We start from the raw sequence: 21,586 nt of genomic DNA, 5'->3' as shown, positions 1-21,586 counted from the left end.
GGAGGCCCCAGCTCACGTTTTGCATCAGGGCCCCTGAGCCTTTAGTTACGCCCCTGCCTTGGAGGTATTTTGTGGAACAAGACAGGTGGTCAATAGGGACCTGCCGAAAGTTACTGGTTGTCAGGAATCAACTCTTTGTTGGGTGACCCCTACATAAGAGCTGATCAATGGACGGCTCACATAATACTGTCGATCACATGGCTGAAAGCAGACACTTAGCAGTTTGGATAAAAAGAACAGCGTTTTACGCCATCTTGCTTCAATACCTTTTTATTCTCCAAACAACAAACTGGTATTGCGGACTGCGCTTAAGTAATCTCCTCGGATCAAGGGGTGAATTAATCCGAGGTTTCTTTAACAATAATAACTCTGTCCTTACAGTGAGAGGCAGTAATTCAGCAAACAGTTAGGTGGTTATGAGCAGGGTACTCCAATATCAATGGTCTTTGCAGATGTGCGTTGCGCACTTATTGTTGGAGGTGGCAGTTGAGGCTGTGTTAGTCAAAGGGAGCAGTAAGTTGCATCTGGGGACAGTGTTACATTATCATACCCTCCCACGCTATATCTCTGCTCCAACCTGATGATCCTTGAGAACAGTGAGTAACAAAAAGTACATCTTGTAGGAGCTTGCATCTTGTGCCCTAATTATTATGTCTGGTATAACACATTTAGTACAATATGTTTGGGGGTACCCAATGTACTCCTTTTTGTTGCTGATTTAGATATATCTGGTCCTAGGTCTGTATTATCTGATGATTATATATATTTATATTGAAGATCTTAATGTAGTCTAATAAAGGTTATATTATAGTGGGGGTTTGGATGTGCTTCCATAAATCCTAGTGTATGGGATACTGTTGAATTAAAGAACCAGGTTCTGAGCAATAATGTAGAAAGGTGGTAAACAGAAATGGAAGGGGTTAGATAAGTAAATGTGGTAGCCACACCAAAATATATGTTTTTGGATGGCATGCTGTAGTGTGGATGTTGGGAATTATTCCAGTTGTCCAGGGTAGCAAATTCAAGAGAACTGGTGCAGCAGAGGAAAGCCTTTTAGACAGAAGTGAGAGGTTCAGATTATAAAAGAGGTTAGTCTTTGATCATTGGCAGAACAGAAAGCATGGGCAGTACCACAAACTCAAATTGAAATATCAGGTTTGGCTAAGTTAGAAGATTTTGAAAATATAAGCAGTTCAGTTTATGAAGGAGTCTCAAATCGAGAGAGAACATGATGTTAGACACAGCAGATAAAATCACTGGTGTTCTGCAGCAGTGAAGGGGTGATCTCATGTGAAAACATATATAATTGAGTGTCATCCCTGTAGAGATGGTAATCAAAGCCAAATGTGACATTTTGCTCAGTAGAGACTGTATAGAGTGAGAGCAGGAGAGGATCTAGGTCCAAACCCTGAGGAATCTCAACAGCAAGGGAAAGAGGAGATGAAGTCTCAATGATACACTGAATGAGAGGTAGGACGAAAACCAGTAAGCTTAGTACCAAGTGAGTGATGCATACTGTGCAGGGGTTGGTAGAATAATAATAATGATAATATTTATATGGTACCAACATATTTCACTGCTCTTTACAAATCAAAAGGGACATACACTCACAAAATTAGAAATAATATACAGGCAAATTGTAGAATGAATACCGTAAGCCATCTTATGTCTATTGCTAGCTCTTCTGTACAGAGATCTTTCTAATGATCTCTTTACAGCTAAATCTGTAACTATGAATGGAGAATTCTTTACTAGAGATGAGCGAGCCTACTCGGCCACGCCCCTTTTTCGCCCGAGCACCGCGATTTTCGAGTACTTCCGTACTTGGGCGAAAAGATTCGGGGGCACTGTGGGTGTGTGGGGGGTTGCAGCGAGGAGTGGGGGGGGAGAGGGAGAGAGGGCTCCCCCCTGTTCCCCGCTGCTACCCCCCGCGCCGCCACGCCTCCCCCGGCGCCCCCTGAATCTTTTCACCCGAGTACTGAAGTACTCGAAAATCGCGGTGCTTGATCGAGTAAATACTCGAAACGAGTAGATTCGCTCATATCTACTCTTTACTGTAAGAGCAGTGAGATTATAGAACCCTTTGCTATAAGATATTCTTAGTTCAATTCTTAGTTCAAGTTCAATATTTCTTTCTTGAAGAACAAAATATTACAATTTATAGATTTCCGGAGATTAAATGTTGATCCAGGAATTTATTCTCACTGTTATATTTTGAGTTGTGAAGGATATTTTCCTCCTAATATTGGGGCAATTGGCTTTGACTTCATGGGGGGTGTGCCTTCTCCTGGATCAACACAATAGGATTACAGGTTGTTCCTATTGTGAAATCAAAATAGAGTGCATCCCATAAATGTAGACTGTTTTATTGACACTATAAAAGAGTGCAGCCTGTAAATGACCAGGTTTATTTATTTATGATGTAATCTATATGGTACTTTGATTGCATTGTATTACAACATTACAATAGAGCACAGCCTATAACTTTATACACACTTTCCCAGCAGCAGCACGGCTCTTGTATAAAGTGACCAGGTTGCAGATAATGACAATCACTGCTGCAACTGCCAGGAAATCCATCTAATAGGGTCATGCAGTACAGCTCCTGCTCAGACTTCTGCTTGCTAGGACAATAGGATGTTAGGATTATGGCCCATTTTTTGCAAATTGTATGTAATAATCATCCTGCGTAAATGACCCTTTTGACTAGTAATGCTAATTAACTTAACCTCTGGAGAAAAGATAACTCTTGCCCTTCTTTTCCTGGGGTGGTCCTTTTGAGAGCCAGTTTCGTCATAAAGTTTATGGTTTTCATGACGTCATTTGAGGATACCCTGTTTCCGTGAAAATAAAGCCTATCCTAAAAATAAGCCCTAGCAAGTTTTTTTTATAGAGTCTGGGCAGCTATAAATGTAAAAACGAAATATTTTGGAGCAAAAATTAATATGTCTTGTTTTGGGAAAACACGGTACTTTCAAAGTTCATGCATTTTTCCAAGTAGGATGACCTTCATGTCTTAAATGGACTGTCATTTCTCTTTACTTAGTTGAGTAGTTCTTGCCATAACGAAGAGTAGTTGAATAGGACTAAACACTATATGGACCTATGTACCAACCCCGTCTCTGCAGAACACAACTGATGATCTAGAACACATTAAAAAGGTAAGAAATCCCATAAATTGACTATTGGCAAGGCATAACTGTTAATTGAAAACCATTGCAAGTGACTACCTCATGAATCTGATTGAAAAAATTGTATGAGTGTGCAAAGTTGTCATCAAAGGAAAAGGAGGCTACTTTGAAGAATCTATAATATATAACACATAATGGTTTAATTAACTCTTCTTTGTTTACTACTTAATTCCGTATATGTCCCTTCATTGTTGTCATGTCTTGAATGTGAATCTACAATGTAGCAAATACAAAAGAAAAGAAGAAAAACCATGGAATGAAAAGGTGTGTCCAAACTTTTGACTGCTACTATATCTCATGTAAAGGTCCATCAATTATTTTATTATGTCATAGAGGATCTTATGATTAGATTTTTAATAAATGTAAAACATTATGAAAACTGTTTTTTTTTTAAATTTCCACTAAAGACAACTGCATAGCAAAAGGATGGAGCAGCGCACACACTCCATGGCCATTAATCTACCTCCCTTTTCACTGAACTAAATAAAATAGGTTTAGAGCTAGAAACATTTTATTAACAACCCTATTTCATATGCATGCAATGTGCAACTCTTGATTTTCTTTCAAGGTTAATTCATTTAAATTATTTGGATATTTCTTTTTCCTGATATTTTATTTTAACCCTTTCCAATCCAGTTCGTATCCTGGTTTTCCTAGGGGGCTTTCTCTTTTTCTGCCGTTATACAACGGCGCTATATGCTGGCTAAAGCCAGTACTGCATGAGGTGACAGATTGGATAGGCTCCGACAGCAGAGAGGCTGGCAATATATAGTAAGAAAACCTCGACGGACGTCTTCCAACATCGGAGCTGTACAGCCTTAAATCATAATGTCTTCAGAGGTCTGACAGTGGATTGGAAAGGGTTAAAAGTTCCTAGAAATTCGAACAGAATGGAAAAAACTTTCAAGGTGGGGTGCACTATGTGTTATATTATTTCCTGTATGTTCTGTAAACGAAAAGTAATGCAATGATGGAATGATGTAAGGAGGAAATGGTTATGTGATTGATAAACAGGTGCAGAACTGACAGGAGGAGTTTTAAAAAAATCTACCTGACAAGTAATACAATGAGTTGAGAACTGAATCATGAAAGCTGAAGGTGTTATGGGAGTGTCTGTTCTCTAAATACATCTCTATTGTTCTCCAGCGGGACAGCTGCTGAAAGAATGTTATCAGCGCAGCCCGCGTAGAACTCAGCGTGCGGTCCCTCTTATCAGGGACGATGGATTTTAAGCTGAGCTGAACTCAGCAATGGACGAAAAGTGCATGATGGGCACACATTTACACACAACGATTATTGCTCAAAATATGGTTTTTGAGCTAATTTTGAGTGATTACCATTGTGTGTAAATGTACCTTTAGCTGTGTTTTCTCTGGATGTGTTACTAGGACTTATTAAAGCGTAACAGGCTGAGTATGTACCTATTTATTGTTATTCTTGTTGCTTTTCTAAATCAATCCTTACCTTATCTGGCCAGCAGCCTTTACTGTATAAAATGTTATGGACGTTAACCTGTAAACTATGACAGTACATTTTCTTTGTGCAGCCTGTTAATAAAGTGTGTGTTTTTCAGTTTCCATTCCTTAGATTGAGTGCCTTGTAATCAATTCTATGCTACATATTTCTATATTTCGAACTTTCACTGATAGCTCAACCCCAAGCTGCTCTTTTTAGATGCTTAGAGTTTTGACTGACCTATATATGTATTAACTTCATGAATTATAGTTACAGTATTTGTATCAGAGCTCCACCTCCTAACTAGCTGTGTATCTGTGTCTCCAACACATAACCAGGATAGAATTGTATGCCTTGGGAGTAACTAACAAAAGCTACAGCAAGCAAAGACCTTGAGAGCTGTAAGGAATATTTCTTGTTATACTTGTACAAAGAATAACATTTATTTGCAGAACGTAGAATACCGCTTTGAGAGTAGGCTAACCACTATTTTTTTCCCCTTCTTTTTTATATTTGCTACATCATAGATTCATATAGGAGACATGTAAGCTATGAAGGAATGCATGGAATTAAGCAGTAAGCAAAAAATGGTTAAACAAACCAAAATATGTTTATTTTAAATTCTACAAAGAATTCTTCAAAAACAAACAAACCGTTTTGCTTTGATAACAGCTTTGCACTCTCTGGGCATTCTCTCAATCAGCTTCATGAGGTAGTCACCTGGCATGGTTTTCCTTTACCAGGTATGCATTGTCAAGATTTAATTTGTAGAATTTCTAGCTTTCTTAATGTGTTTCAGACTATCAGTCATGTTTTGCAGAGTTAGGCCTCCCTCACACAGGGCGTTTTGTACAGTGTTTAATGCTGCCTTTTCAGCCCAGCGCTAAACGCTGTCCAACACTCCCATTCATTTCAATGGGGCTGCTCACACAGGGCTGAAAACGCAGCGCCTTGCAACGCTGCGCTTTGACAGCGCTGCATGTTCTATTTTGGGGCGTTTTCAGCCCTGCGTCGCCCATTAAAATGAATGGGCAGCGGTTTTAGCACTCCTGAAAACGCGGCAACACTTGGTGCCGCGTTTTTGGCAGCGTTAACCGCTCGCCGATTTTCGGGGTGAGGGCTTGTAATAGAAGCCCTACCCCGAAAATCTGCCCCAGCTAGGCTAGAGGAAAAAAAGAAAGTTAATACTCACCTAGCCGCTGCAGTCCGGGTTGCGGCCGCTGGTCTCTGCCGCTGATCCGGGCTTCCCCTGCATTCACAAGTCTATTGTCCTAGGCCAGGTTTGAGAACCCCGCCTCCGGCAATAGAGTGCTGTGATTGGTTGTCGGTGCTTCCTCGATGCCCAATCACAGCCCTTCATTGACTGTCGCCGGCAAGCTCTGATTGGCTGAGACAGTCAATGAAGGGCTGTGATTGGGCATCGAGCAAGCACCGACAACCAATCACAGCACTCTATTGCCGGAGGCGGGGTTCTCAAACCTGGCCTCCGGCAATAGACTTGGGAGTGCCGAGGAAGCCCGGATCAGCGGCAGAGACCAGCGGCTGCGACCCGGACTGCAGCGGCTAGGTGAGTATTACTTTTTTTTTTCTTTCCAGCATTCTTGACTGCGTTTTCAGCCGAGCTGAAAACGCATCCAATACGCTGGCATACAGTATGCCAGCGCTGCTGAAATGGGGCAGAATCTGCAGTAACGCAGCGTTGAAAAACGCTGCGTTTCTGCAAACGCCCTGTGTGAGGGAGGCCTTAGGGTTGGTAAACAATTCCGCATTGTTTAACCATATTCTACTACTGTTCTAATCTATATAATAGGAAGAAACACTCAACTAAGTAAAGACAAACAACAGTCCATCATTACTTTAAGGCTTGCTGGTCAGTCAATATGAAAAAACTTCATGAACTACAAGTCTAAAGACTTGTGTGGGAGATCACAAAAGAGTCAGATTTTCATTTGGCATATGATCTTCAGCAGGTAACAGCTGTAACATGCCACCCTATCTGGTTTGTGCTTGGTGCGACCATTTTTTTTATTTTGCAACAGGACAATGACCCTAAACACGCCTTCAGGATATGTAAGGGGTATTTGACCAAGAAGGAGGGTGATGGAGTGCTAAGTCAAATGACGTGGCCTCCACAATCACCTAACCTAAACCGGTTTGTGATGGTTTCATAGAATCATAGAATGGTAGAGTTGGAAGGTACCTCCAGGGTCATCGGGTCCAATCCCCTGCTCTATGCAGGATTCACTAAATAATCCCAGACATGTGTTTATCCAGCCTCTGTTTGAATACTTCCATTGGAGGAGAACTCACCACCTCCTGTGGCAACCTGTTCCACTCATTGATCACAATCACTGTTAAAAAGTTGTTTCTAATATCTAATCTGTGTCTCCTCCTTTTCAGTATCATCTCATTGCTTCTAGTCTTTCCTTGTGCAAATGAGAATAGGGCTGATCCCTATGCACTGTGACAGCCCTTCAGATATTTGTAGACAGCTATTAAATCTCCTCTCAGTCTTCTTTTTTGCAAGCTAAGCATTCCCAGTTCCTTTAACCTTTCCTCATAGGATATGGTTTGCAGACCACTCATTATCTTGGTAACTCTTCTCTGAACTTGCTCCAGTTTGTCAATGTCATTTTTAAATTGGGGTGCACAGTATTGGACACAGTATTTCAGATGGGTTCTGACTAAGGAAGAGTAGAGGAGAATAATTACTTCACATGATCTAGACTCTATGCTTCGCTTAATACATCCCAGAATTGTGTTTGCCTTTTTGCTGCTGCATCACATTTTTGACTCATGTTCAGTCTATGACCTATTAGTGTACCCAAGTCTTTCTCACATGTGCTGCTGCTTATCTTAATTCCTCCCATTCTGTATGTGCTTTTTTAATTTTTTTTCCCCAGATGTAGGACATTACAATTGTCCTTGTTAAACCCACTCTACAGGTCACTGCCCGCTAGTCAAGCTTGTCTAGAACCTTTTAAACCTTCTCTGTCTCTTCTCTAGTGTTAGCTGTTAGGTTATGCAGCTGGGACCTGTGGTTCTTTAGGTTTCCATGAGCACACCTTCACAGGTGAGGGTTAATTGAATTGGCTGGGTAGTTAATTGGATTGGCTCCAGCCAATCCCACTGGTCTGTTGCACATAAATACCAGCTTCTCTTGCCAGAGAATGCTGGTCATTTTATCATGTTTATGCATTCTGTGTTAATCCCACTCTGAGCTTGGTTTTATGCATGTCTAGTCTGTAGTGTGTCTCACTTTCCCTGAGAACAATCTGGACATCTGTAGTCCTTGTCTGCATCTTATGCAGACCCCCTCTTCCTTTCCCTTTGACAGATGCTGCCTCCAGATGTCTTATGTGCATCCGTTCTGAGGCTTAGTGCCCTGGTGTTGCACAGACGTAACACAATTCCTCCTAACTTTGTGTCATCTGCAAATTTGATCAGTTTCCCCTCAATTCCTTCCGCCACATCATTTATAAAAATGTTGAACAACCCTGGGCCTACGACAGAACCTTGTGGTGGTACCCCACTTGAGACATTCTTCCAATTGTATGTGCAGACATTTTGACCACTCTTTGAGTACAATCACTCAGCCAGTTGTGAATCCACCTAACAGTTGCCTTGTCAATTCCATATTTGCTCATTTTTTCAATAAGTATGGTATGAGATACTTTGTCAAGTGCTTTACTAAAGTCAAGATACACTATATCTACTGCATTTTCCTGATCAACCCAGTTGATGATTCTGCCATAGAAGGAAATTAGATTAGTCTGGCATGACTTGTTTGTTACAAACCCATACTGGCTCTAGGTTATTACTCCATTCTCATTCAAGTACTTGTATACATGCTGTTTAATAATTTGTTCAAAGATCTTTGCCAGTATAGATGTCAGGCTCACAGTCCTGTAGTTTCCTGGGTCCACTTCTTCCCTTTTTTAAAAATAGAAACAGCATTTGCCCTTTTCAAATTTTCTGGGACTTCTCCTGTTCTCAATGAATTTTCAAAGATTACAGCTAATGGTTCAGCAATTACCTCTGCTGCTTTCTTCAGTACCCCAGGATGTAATTCATCAGAACCTGGAGACTTGAATTCATTAGGTTAGCTAAGTGTTCCCTCGCCATCTCTTTGCTTATAGATAGCCTGCATTTTTTTACTCCTTCAATAGCATAGGGAAGATCAGCTGATGTTCCATCTACTTTCTGAGAGAAAACAGATACAAAATAGGAATTTAAAAGTTCGTCCTCAACATAATTTGTAAAAGCCCTACAAAATATTTGACTTTTCTTTTGACATACCCCCCAAATCCTTTTTTTTTATTGCTTTTGGCCTCTGTTGTAAGCCTCAATTCATTCTTAGTTTTAGCTTTTCTGACACTTGTCCTACAGGTTCTACAGACAGCATTATATTCCTCTTTAGATATGCCTCCCTCTTTCTGTTTGATAAATATATATTGTTCTTCCTTTTTAGTATGTGCGTAGTTCTGTGTTTATCCAACCTGGTCCCTTCAAATTTTTCACATTCTTCCTTTTTTTAGGAAGTGTTAACAATTGTGCTTTGAGAATCTCATTTTACAATATTTCCCAACCTTCTTGGACATTTCTATCTTTAAGAATATCCAGCCAATGGATTCTTTCTACCCTCTTTCTGACTCCATAAAAATCTGCCTTTCTGAAATCCAACCTTGAGGTCTGAGTCTTCACAGGTGTTCCTCCGCCTGTTATCCAAAATTCAAGGATAGCATGATTGCTGCCTCCTAAGGTCTCAACCACCCATACTTCCTCAATCATTTCCTTCCTGTTAATAAGAATTAGGTCCAAGGTAGCACACCCCTTTTTTACTTTCTACCTTCTGAAAGATAAAGTTATCAGCAAGAGTGGATAAGAATTTGTTGGACCTATTACTTTTGCCTGAGAGAGATTCCCAACAAATGTTTCGATAGGTAAAATCTCCCATGATCACTTTGTCATACTTTTTTGAGAAGTTGGCCATCTAATGTAGAAAGAGTTCATCCATATCTTCTGCTTGTCCAGATGGCCTATAATAAATGAATTCCACTGCTTCCACTCTGAACTCTATGTATTTGCAGCAGTGACAGCATGCACCTACTCAGCTGATTGGTCGGGGGCAAGGGCGACGGACCCCAGCTGTTCAACTATTGATGACCTTTCCTGAGGATAAGTCATCAGTAGTATTCTCCCTGGATAACCACTTTAACTTTACAGTTAACTAGTACCCCCAGGTCTTTTTCCATATCACTTTTCCCTTGCAGTACCCTATTTAATGCATATTGGTGACATCCATTTCTCCTGCCCATGTGCATAACCTTGACCCTTTTTGTATATTGGAACCATATTGGCAATGCACCAATCCAGTGGTACAACCCCAGTCTCAATAGAGTCCCTAATTATAAGAAATAGCAGCCTGTCTATCAAGTCACTTAGTTTCCTTAAAACCGTTGGATGTATTCCATCTCAGCCCTTTATCCTGCGTTAGGCAGGTGATATTTAGTGGGGGGTTCATTTTATCCCCCTGCATCTCATGTGACATTTCTTTTTCCCTCATGAATATACTTAAGAAAAAAGTATTTAATAGATTCGCCTTCCCCTTTTCTATGATTTTCCATGCATTATGTGTAAAGGGCCAGTGCTTTCATTGCAGATCCTTTTACCGTTTATGTGATTGAAAAATAGTCTAGGGTTATTGTTATGTAAGCGGATGTAGATCCACTGTGTCACCCAACCAGTAGATGGATCAGACCGGCAAGGCTGACAGCTGAAGATGTGACTTAGAATGCAAAGGTGACCAAGGAATCCAGCCCTATACTGGTAGCAGGTGGTGAAAAGTCCCTGCCTATAAATAGCAGAGAGTTTACCCTGACAAGGGTGGCCCTGCACAGGAACCTGGGCACTGTTTAACCCTGTCAGGACTAGCCACCAGGAAGCCAGAAACTGGATAACACCAAGCCATCTGAAGAACCAAGGAGTGAGCGGGCAAGTTCAGGTCCAATCAAGCACCAACTGGAAACACAGGAACAGCAGGAGCGACTGCAACACGTGTCTTCATGAAAGGGCTCATACAATAACAGTGCAGCACAGGCTGTCAGGTCTGAGGCATCTATATAGGGGTGAAGAGATGACAAACACTGTAGCTAGGTGGGAGAGGCAGAACCAATTTAATCATGAATGTGCTGGAAAAAGGCAATCACAGATTCAGAGAGCGAGGCCCACGTCTGCCAGACCTAACAGTTATTTTTGCTCTGTTTGGCAAACAGTCTCTCTGCCTCCTCCTTGGCAGTTTTTATCTTTTCTTTACACATTTAGTTTTTTTCCCCCTGTTTGTGTTTAGTGCTTCTTCACTGCCTTCTTGTTTTAGTAATTTAAACAGTTTCTTTTTTTCCCTTATTGCTCCCTTACAGTCTTGTTGAGTCACATTGTTTTCCTTCTATTCGCAGTTCTTTTATTTTTAAAAGGTATTTAGAATGCTTTTAAACTTCTCCCATTTACTGTTATTTTTAAGGACATTGTCCCAATTAATGTTGCCTAGAGTAATTCTGAAATTTTGTCAAAGTTTGTTTTTTTTGTCACTCCCTGATAAGGCCTCTTATTGAATGACAACTAAAAAATTAATTATATCGGGGTCACTATTACCCAAGTTTCCTTCAACCTGCACCCTGTGATTCTGTCCAGTCTGTTGGTTAATAATAAGTCCAGAATGGCCCTCAATTTAGTTGACTCCCGTACAAGTTGGGTAAGATAGTTATCTCTAATTGTTCTCAAGAACTTATCACACTTGTGAAATTCGCAGGTTTCATCTTCCCATATTATATATGGATAATTAAAATCTCCAATAATAGTCACTTCATTGTGGTTTGACACTTCTTCTATTTGTCTTATTAATAAGTTTTCAGTTTCTTCTGTTATTTTTGGTGGCGTATGGAAAATTCCTATCAGGATTTTATTAGTCTTTTCCTCTCTGTATTTCCACCCATAGATATTCCACGTTTTCATCTCCTACACTTATATCTTCTTGTAGCCTCGGCATTAAAGGGGTTGTCCCGCGAAAGCAAGTGGGGTTATACACTTCTGTATGGCCATATTAATGCACTTTGTAATGTACATTGTGCATTAATTATGAGCCACACAGAAGTTATTCACTTACCTGTTCCGTTGCTAGCGTCCTCGTCTCCATGGTGCCGTCTAATTTCAGCATCTAATCGCCCGATTAGACGCGCTTGCGCAGTCCGGTCTTCTCCCTGGTGAATGGGGCCGCTCGTGCCGGAGAGCTGGTCCTCATAGCTCTGCCCCGTCACGTGTGCCGATTCCAGCCAATCAGGAGGCTGGAATCGGCAATGGACTGCACAGAGCCCACGGTGCACCATGGGAGAAGACCCGCGGTGCATCGTGGATGAAGATCCCGGCAGCCATCTTGCTAAGGTAAGGATGAAGTCGCCGCAGCGCAGGGATTCGGGTAAGTACTAAACAGGTTTTTTTTTTAACACATGCATTGGGTTTGTCTCGCGCCAAACGGGGGGCCTATTGAAAAAAAAACAAAAAAAAACGTTTCGGCGCGGGACAACCCCTTTAAGTAGGATTTAACATACAGACATACCCCTCATCCTTTCTGGTTCCCACGGTCTCTTCTGAAGAGATTGTAACACTGTAGGTCCACCACCCAATCGCATTTGCCAACAAGCCATGTTTCCGTTATTCTTACTGTATCATAGTTTTCCTCAGACATACTATTTATATGGTTGTGGTTACTGTTTGTATTTATTATGCTACTTATAGTCCTATTTGCTGCTCTGTGAGTTCTAACTGTACTAACCCCCCCCTCTCTCCACCCCATTTCCATTTCTTAATCCCAGAACTCTGTCTGCACTGTCTTCTCCCCTAATTCTTTTGTTGCCCTCCCCCCAGACCCTAGTTTAAACACTCCTCCAACCTTCTAGCCATCTTCTTCCCCAGCACAGCTACACCCTCCCCATTAAGATGCAACCTTTCCCTACGGTAGAGCCTGTAGAAACAGTAATCTGTTAACCCAATCCGCGATGTGTCAAACTCGAGCGCCAGGAAGACAGCACAACCCTTTGACTATCCCTGTCTTTGTGGCAGATTGCCCTGTCTGTCCCCCTAATAATTGAGCCCCTAACACTAGTAACTGTCTAGCCTGCCCTTCACTCCCCTTCTCCTTCTTATTGGAGCAGTCAACTCTCTGGTGGAAGTCTTTCATTTAGATCCAACATTTGGGGTTCCAAATGAGCAACGTACTCACATCTCGTACAGCAGTATGCACCATCGACCTGCTATTCAAGAACTGTTTATATTGCAGAAGATGCGCACTGGATGGCACTGCCAAGCATGGAGCACATTCTAGTGGGGATCTACAATTTAACTTTAAAAAGAATGAAAAAAAATCAATCAACTAGCTCACACTTCTCACATGCCTCTGCTTATTCGGGCCTCCTCATGTGCCTCTGCTTATTCATGCCTCCTCATGTGCCTCTGCCCATTTGCGCCTCCTTATGTGCCTCCACCCATTCGCTCCACCACTCAGCAAATCACTGGCATCGTTGGTCACGTGATGTTTATGCACAGATGCCTGCTGAGGACAGTCATTAGCTAAATGGTCTCATGACTGCTTCAGTCTTTTCCAAAATCAGACCACTGGGGACCGGAACAACTGCAGTGGATAGGAGAGGCCATTGGAAACATGGCTATGGCTTTTTACTCTATTTTGCATCTCCCTTCCTATGATTTGATTTTATTTTGTAAAACCCTTTAAGGCAAAATGAGCAGATAATTATATCTCTAAAAGATCTGAAGCATCACACTAATTAATTGGGTAGTGCATGTTTCAGTATGCATGTGTACACTTTGCTGTACGTAAACCTTCTTCTGCATGCAAGACATTAATATAATGATTATAGGTTAATGTAAAGAAAATTTACATTTCTGAAAGTGAAAGGTCACATCCTTTTAAAGTATTAAACAGAGTGACAGAGAGTAACTTTTTAATCACATGACTTAAGAAGAGAAGTAATGATCATGAAATCTGCTGAAATGCAATAGAGCTATTCATTTGAGCGTCAATGTGGCTAATTATTTCTGAATTATAATCATCATGTTTGAGTCTTCACAGGAAATTAGGAACACTGGAGCCGTTCCAGAGTGAGAACTGTTAATTCAACGGATGAAGTCCACAACATATTGAGGAAAACAGTAGGAATAATTAGAGAAAATGGAGCAGGAATAATCCCAGTGGATGTGACATGATTTACAGAGTGGTATGGTTTCTCAATCAAAGGTGTAAAATCTGCTTTTTGCTTGATGGAACAAATTTAACACCATATTTTTTTATTATGCTCAGCCAATTCAATTAAACACTGTACTGGTATTAATTAAAAGGATTTTTTTAGTATTCTTTTTTTAGATATAGCATAAAACTGAATTATAGTAAAAGTAATATATGTAGCCAACAAAATGTGTCTTTATACATACACATTCTGGGCAGAACTGGACTACCGAATTAACATCTGCCATGTTCCCAACGGCGCCCACATCAAACATCTGTAAAGTGCATTAAAAAGTTGAAGAGTTCTTCTATATTTTCATGTCAGTTAGGCTGTTGTATGAAAATTCATGTATGAATACAACAACTTTATCATCTAAAAATCCCCTTTTGATGATTAACCTATGGTGTGTGCACATGTCCGTGTTTTACAGGTGCGTGCCTGTAAAGATAGGACATGTGTGCATCATAGGGAATGCACGCATTTTCTTCAATAGAGCTGCGGCTGCTGCCGGCGGCTCCATTGAAGACAATGATCTGCTGGCACCCCTGAATTGTTTTTCAGGGAAGAGCTTTACATATAAGCTCTTCCCTGAAAAACAAGAATTTTAGTGTAAAAAAAAAAATAAAATAAAATAAATACTTACCTGTCCTCGCAGGGATGAAGAACACAATTCTTTATTCCCCGCAGCGATGAAGAATTCCTTTGCTGCATCTCTCACAGATGTGGCAGATGTAGCAGTGGGGAATTCTTTTTCCTCGCGGGGATGAAGGAAACATCTGCCGCATGCGGCAGATGTGTTCTTCATCGCTGCGGGGACACGGCAGCAGTGGACAGGTATTTTTTTTTTTTTTATTACACTAAAATTCTTGTTTTTCAGGGAAGGGCTTATATGTAAAGCTCTTCCCTGAAAAACAATTCAGGGGTGCCGGCAGACCATTGTCTTCAATGGAGTCGCCGGCAGCAGTCGCGGCTCCATTGACGGCAATGCATGGATCTTTATACACGCGTGTTTTTGCACTTACATAGGTGCGCACTAGAGATGAGCGAGTATACTCGCTAAGGCTAACTATTCAAGCTGCCAGCGCGGGTGACAGATGAGTTGCGGCGGTGAGCAGTGGGGAGCGGGGGGTAGAGAGGAAGAGAGAGATCTCCCCTCCGTTCCTCCCTGCTCTCCCCCGCCACTCCCTGCCCCCCGACGGCCCCCGAATCTTTAGAGACGAGTGGGAGGATACTCGGCTAAGGCACTACTCGCTTGAGTAGTTAGCCTTAGCGAGTATACTCGCTCATCTCTAGTGCGCACCTATGTACACACAAAAACACGCTCGTGTGAAGCCACCCTTAGTCAGTACTTAGTATACCTAACACTTTGTATACCAGTGTTTTAGTATACAAAATGTTAGCAAATATCCGTTCGTGGACAGGAGTCCATACATGGAGAGAATAAACAGACCACATAGAGGTTGTCCTTTGTCAAATTTGAACCTAGGACTCCAGCGCTGTTAGGCAACAGTGAATACCAATGGACCACCATGCTGTCCATCAGTCTGAACATTTCTTTATACATATGTGGAGCAGCGCAAGTCTATAATTTTGTGATGTCATAACAGTTTATCCATCTGCACTCCATCATATTATTAATACAAAGGCTCAGGCTCAATCATTTGTTCACTCATAACTCATCGATGATTTTAAGATAATTCTTAACAGTGTTATATTCTTCAAATACTTCTTTTTTCCTGTTGTTCGCAACCTAATTTCCATATCTTTATGGCTCAAGTAGGAAACCCACACAAAAACAGGGAGAACAAACTCCATGTTGCTCTTGGTTGGATTCCTTGGACCCAGGACTAGAGATGAGTGAGCACCCAAATGCTCGGGTCTGCGTTATTCGAGTTGAGCTTTTCGTAAAATTCGAGAGCTTTACTCGAGTAACGAACCCCATTGACTACAATGGGAGACTCGAGGATTTTTGTATGTGGGATGCCGGGTGCCGAGCTTTTTTTTTTCTAGGTTCATCCTTCTCTCTCTCGACAAAAAAAATTGCCAATGACATGCGCTGTGGCAGGGAGGGGCCAAAACAGACACGTCACAGCGGGGAGGAGCCAAAAACTGGGGCGGGGTCGAACACAGCTTGATGCTCGTTCGAGTAATGAGCACTATCGAGTATGCTAGTACTCGAATGAGCATCAAGCTCGGCAGAGTATGTTCGCTCAACTCTACCCAGGACCCCATTGCTTCAAGACAACAGTGCTGAACACTGCACCACTGTAGTGCCCAAAACTTTTGTAAAAGTGCGTAGGTAGGGAAGTAGATAGATAGACAATCAGCTGGGATACTAAACTGTGTTAACTCATACTTCTAATACAAATCTCTATCCTTTGCTGTTTTCTCCGGTCACTGATTTTATGTTTTATGTGGTATTTAATTTGTACATTTATTTTTTCATTTATTTTAATAAATGTGAATGTTCTACAAAATTTGAAGTAATGATTAATGGTTTTTTCGTCCTGCTTAATATTTTATTACAGTGGTCTCACTATTAAACTAAATAGTAGTAGTTTACTGCTGCACATAATTTACATCATAAATTCAGATATAATCAATTATTTTTGCTCCTGCTGTACATTGTTCTCAATAGACTTTTGCATATTCAAGGATAATTTTAGCAAATGCTGCATTTCACCGTAGGACAGATGATCTATTGTTCTGATATCCTAATGTAGAACTTTTGGTCTTATAATAAATTAGACGATTACACCCACAGTTCTATTATTGAAATTAGGCTTTCATGCAGTTTTTTGCTTAGAGCTCCTTTATAAACTGCAATCACTTGAAAAAATAGTTGGAAAAAGTTCATAAGTTTCAAAGTAGGCAGATAATATATTTATCTATGGGTGCTATCTAGAGATGAGCGAACGTACTCGTTTCGAGTAATTACTCGATCAAGCACCGCGATTTTCGAGTACTTCTGTACTCGGGTGAAAAGATTCGGGGGGCGGCGTGGCGGAGTGGGGGGTAGCAGCGGGGAACAGGGGGGAGCCCTTTCTCTCTCCCTCTCCCCCCCACTCCCCGCTGCAACCCCCCACTCACCCACGGCGCCCCCCGAATCTTTTCGCCCGAGTACGGAAGTACTCGAAAATCGCGGCGCTCGGGGGCGAAAAAGGGGCGTGGCCGAGTACGCTCGCTCATCTCTAGTACTATCAATGCCATAGCTGTGAACAGGGTTAGCCTTACATTGTGTTAGGTGCTGTATCTTCTGTTGCCTCTTCCTCCCCATAAGTGTACTATTAAACTGTGTACAAACAACTATAACGTACAGTAATAGATTACAAATATGGCACCCAAATAACAGTGCCCTGTGTTATCCTAATATCGGTTCCATACAGTTACCACCACCGTTATACACTGCAAAAATAAATTCCTGTTCAGTGCCTAAATATCCGTGCCACACAGGGTAATTTAACACAAGTACTGTGGGACTGAATTATTTGCTTTTAACAAGTAGTAAAGAACTTTGATTTATTTTAATTGGATTTTTAATGTACCGAATAAAGTTTCCTATTTTTAAATTAAATTACCCTTATTTTAAATTAATCTCTTTTTTGTCACTCTTTTGAGAATATGCTGTAGAATTGATTGAGGGAGAAATACTTTTATTCTGAAACATGCAGGATTTCATTTGGGCTGTAACCGCTTCCGTAGCTGTCAGGTGATGTCATGGGCTACCCAAATGTTGGTTGGGACAAGAGCAGACACTACCAGCAGGTATTATTTGTTCCTACTCAATTTAATTAAGCAAGCCTCACTTGTTAGTCCTTTGCACCAGTATATGGACTGTATCTGTAATACAGACTACATTAGTTGGCAGCACATCCACCTTTTTGCACAGGGATACGTGTTGCTAATGAGCAAGCATTTTATGCCCAAATAAAGGATATGATCAGCCAACAAAAAAGCAAACCAAACGAGTTTTTGCTCATTTGTCAGCTGATCATTGGCATATTCACAACACTCGTGTCCAATCATCGGTCAATTGAAAAGGGCCTTAAGACTGGCATGGACAATGGAGTAGTAGAGGGGTGATTTACAATCAAATTTTAGAACTTGTGTGTGTGAGAGGGTTGGATCCAATTCATCAGCTTTCTACTGTGCTCTCTGTATTCTGGGATTTTCAGTGCTCTAAAGAGTTTGCCCTGCAGAGCTGTTGACTTTAGAATGAGGCAGAAGACAAGAACAAGAACGGACATGGGTAATTAAAGAGGGTTTCTCATGACTTAAAATTTCTTCACAACCACTCTGTACTTCCTGGTTGCTGCTGATTAGGACATGTGACTGCCGCAGCCAATTAATGGCTATAGAAGGTCATTCCTGTGGTAAATGACTGCAGCAGTCTCATGCCCTGGTTAGCAGCAACCAGGGAAGGCAGAATAGGTGTGAAGTAGAGATGAGCGAACGTACTCGTTACGAGTACTTACGCACCCGAGCACCGCCATTTTCGAGTACAGCAGTACTCGCGCGTAAAGATTCGGGGGGCGCCGTGGCGGCACGGGGGGTAGCAGTGGGGAGTGGGGGGGGGAGGGAGAGAGAGAGGGCTCCCCCCTGTTCCCCGCTGCTCCCCCCCCACACCGCCGCGCCTCTCCCAGCCCCCCGGCGCCCCCCGAATCTTTACGCCCGAGTACTGAAGTACTCGAAAATGGCGGTACTCGGGTGCGTAAGTACTCGTTACGAGTACGTTCGCTCATCTCTAGTGTGAAGCAATTTTGTGGCGAGCACATGGCAGGAAATGCAAGTTGCCCGGTAGATAATGGATGGTGGCGGTGGTGGCTCCACTGCCTTCACCTCACAAAAACGGAAGCTGCTGACAGTTTTAAAAATAAAATATAAGTCTCTTGTTTGGCAAGTATGTCAAGGTTCGGGACATCAGACCATATACAGGCCGAAACTTGTTCTGGGGTAAAATTCTAATAAAAATGGTTAAATTAAATTCTCTTTTCTGTCTATATCTGATGTAACCCTTTTTGTATACTCATACCTCTTTCTTCTCACCACACTGGCTTTTCTCTCTACTGTTCTTGTCTTTGCTTCCTTTCTATTCAACTGCTCAACTCCTATTCCTCGCCTTCTCTCACTTGAACTCCCAACTCTTCTGACTGAAATTAGCTAGCCAACCTGTGTGGAGAGTTGATCCTTCAATCACAATCAGGCTATCTCCTGACTGTCCCGTCCTCTAATCCCTACTCTGTTGCTGGGTGTTAGCCAATAGGAACACAGGAATTGACAGCCAATCAGGGGATGAGTTGGATGACAGGCAGGTTAGACTGACTGGAACTATCATCAGATAAGTGTTTTAAAGACATATACACATTTTATATAAAAGTGACCACATTACTTATGTTATGTCCAACTCTGGGACACTACAACTTTAAGTCATGGGAAAATCCCTTTAAGTATTTTGCTGTGGGTTCCATAGTTTATGTCCATCATTTTGTGTGGCTCTATTCAGGGTACAGATCGTATCAATGTTCATGCTTTCATTTTATGTGTGGATATTATGTAAGAAATCAGATTATCAAGTGCTCTCAGCAGCAGGAAATCTTCTGCTTGGCAGTGACCTATTAGTCAAGACATACTGTAATTGCACAGGACATACCCAGAATTAACATCTCATAAAGGTTAAATAAAATAAGCTAAAAGCCAGTACAGCCATCACTTTAATGTAATTTAATACAGTTGACACCACAATTACATTGAAGACCTATGCTTAATTTTACATTTTTAAATATTCAAATTTCAACATTTATTTTTAAAGTTGATTAAAAAAAATTCTAATTTTCTTTTTCTTCTTTAGACAGTTACTTTGCATATGCAATCTTTGGGCATGAGAAACTAATAGATGGAGATCTACTTTAGAAACTCCCAATATTATGTAAGCAAAGGTATGAAGCAGAATAAAAATTCTCACAGTACATTTCGGAGCATTGTTGCTGGTCCAATTTTTGTACAAGTACGGTTATTTCTTGAGACTCTGTATTGAAGTTATCTGAAGGAAGAAAAGACTAGCTCACCAAATGTAGTACAGCAGAAAGAATTGCTGTATGGGAATTTGAGCTTTATTGTGTGCTTAACAGGTTGCTGTGGGTCGTAAAGTTGTTAATATAACGTGTATATACTCGAGTATAAGCCAAGTTTTTAGCACTTTTTTTTTTATACTGAAAAAGCCACCGTCGGCTTATACTCGAGTGAGGTAAAAAAAAACAAAAAACGCAATACTCACCTCCTAGCCGGCGTCTGTGTCCCCGGTGCGATGTTCTCCCCAGCGGTGCGGCATGCTGCTTGAGAATTCTCCCGCTGTCATCTCCCTGCTCAGCTTTGGATACCCCCACTGTCAGCGCTCGATCCAATCACAGCGCTTACTTACACAGCGCTGACGGCGGGGGAATTCAAAGCCGAGCAGGAAGATGACAGCGGGGAGAATTCTCAAGCAGCTTGCCGCACTGCCGGGTACACAGATGCCGTCTGTTAGGTGAGTATTGCATTTTTTTTAACCTAGTATATACTTGAGTTTATATGGTGTCAGGGTAATAAATCAGTACAACATCAATCAAAGCCCACCCTAAAATCCCGTGGTCGACGGTAAGGAAAAACACCACACACAGGTCTGGTATGCTTTCCTGTACGGGAGTAATGGCGAGTGCCTTTACTTGCTTACACAGGGTTTTATCCCCTCCTGTTGCAACACAAAGCATATAGCATCTCATTGGTCCAGATATATATAGCATCATCATATATGTCCATAATACTGTCCACAGCAAAAATTAATTAGACAGGCAGCTGTATCAATCACATGTTCCTTAGTCGCAGCAGACACTTCTCTTTTTTTTTTTTTCTTCAGACAAGATGTTGCAAGTTCCTTAAACCGCCAAGCTAATCGCCGTTGCATCTTGTTCCTTTTTGTAATTTCCCAAGACAGTCTTCTTCGCCTTGCAAAAGCTCTTTGTCATATCTGATATGATTTTTTAAGAATGCATATTACGTATTTGAATATTTAAGTTTTTTGTCACAAAACATTGCATAAAATTTGCACGCAGGTATAAAGATATAAAAAGAAAACATATAGCAATATATACACGTGCCCTGACAAACCCCCCTAAAAAACTTAATATGAAAATCCCGCATCAAGCCCCACATCTGTTCCTGGTCATCCCTCCTGTGTTAGGGTTCCCCCACCGCCCACAAAGCCCTACTCCTAGGGTGGTGTGATTCCTACCTCATCTCAGAATTTTAGGGTGGGCTTTGATTGATGTTGTACTGATTTATTACCCTGACAATGGTACCTATTAAGACACGAGATTTCAAGAAAGACATACATATTAAAAAATAATCTATAGGGAGAACGTGTATAAACATACAAATATATAAATAATTCTGGTTTGACCCTGCTGTAACAGACAGGATTTGAAGTGGGTCAAGTGATAGGTCCCAAGTGGCAATGCCAGATGGGGTAAGAAGAACCCCACTTCCTAGATAATTCTCTAGCTCAAAAATAGTGTATAGGCCTTTCCTCCCCTATAGAGTCCTAGGATTCAGAAACCCATGGGGAAATGAGCCACGAGGTGGGGTCTAAATCTAGAGTAGAGTAAGATG

The sequence above is a fragment of the Eleutherodactylus coqui genome, chromosome 3, assembly GCF_035609145.1.
Source record: "Eleutherodactylus coqui strain aEleCoq1 chromosome 3, aEleCoq1.hap1, whole genome shotgun sequence".
NCBI classification, from domain to species: Eukaryota; Metazoa; Chordata; class Amphibia; order Anura; family Eleutherodactylidae; genus Eleutherodactylus; species Eleutherodactylus coqui.
Note: the sequence above shows the minus strand (reverse complement) of the source record.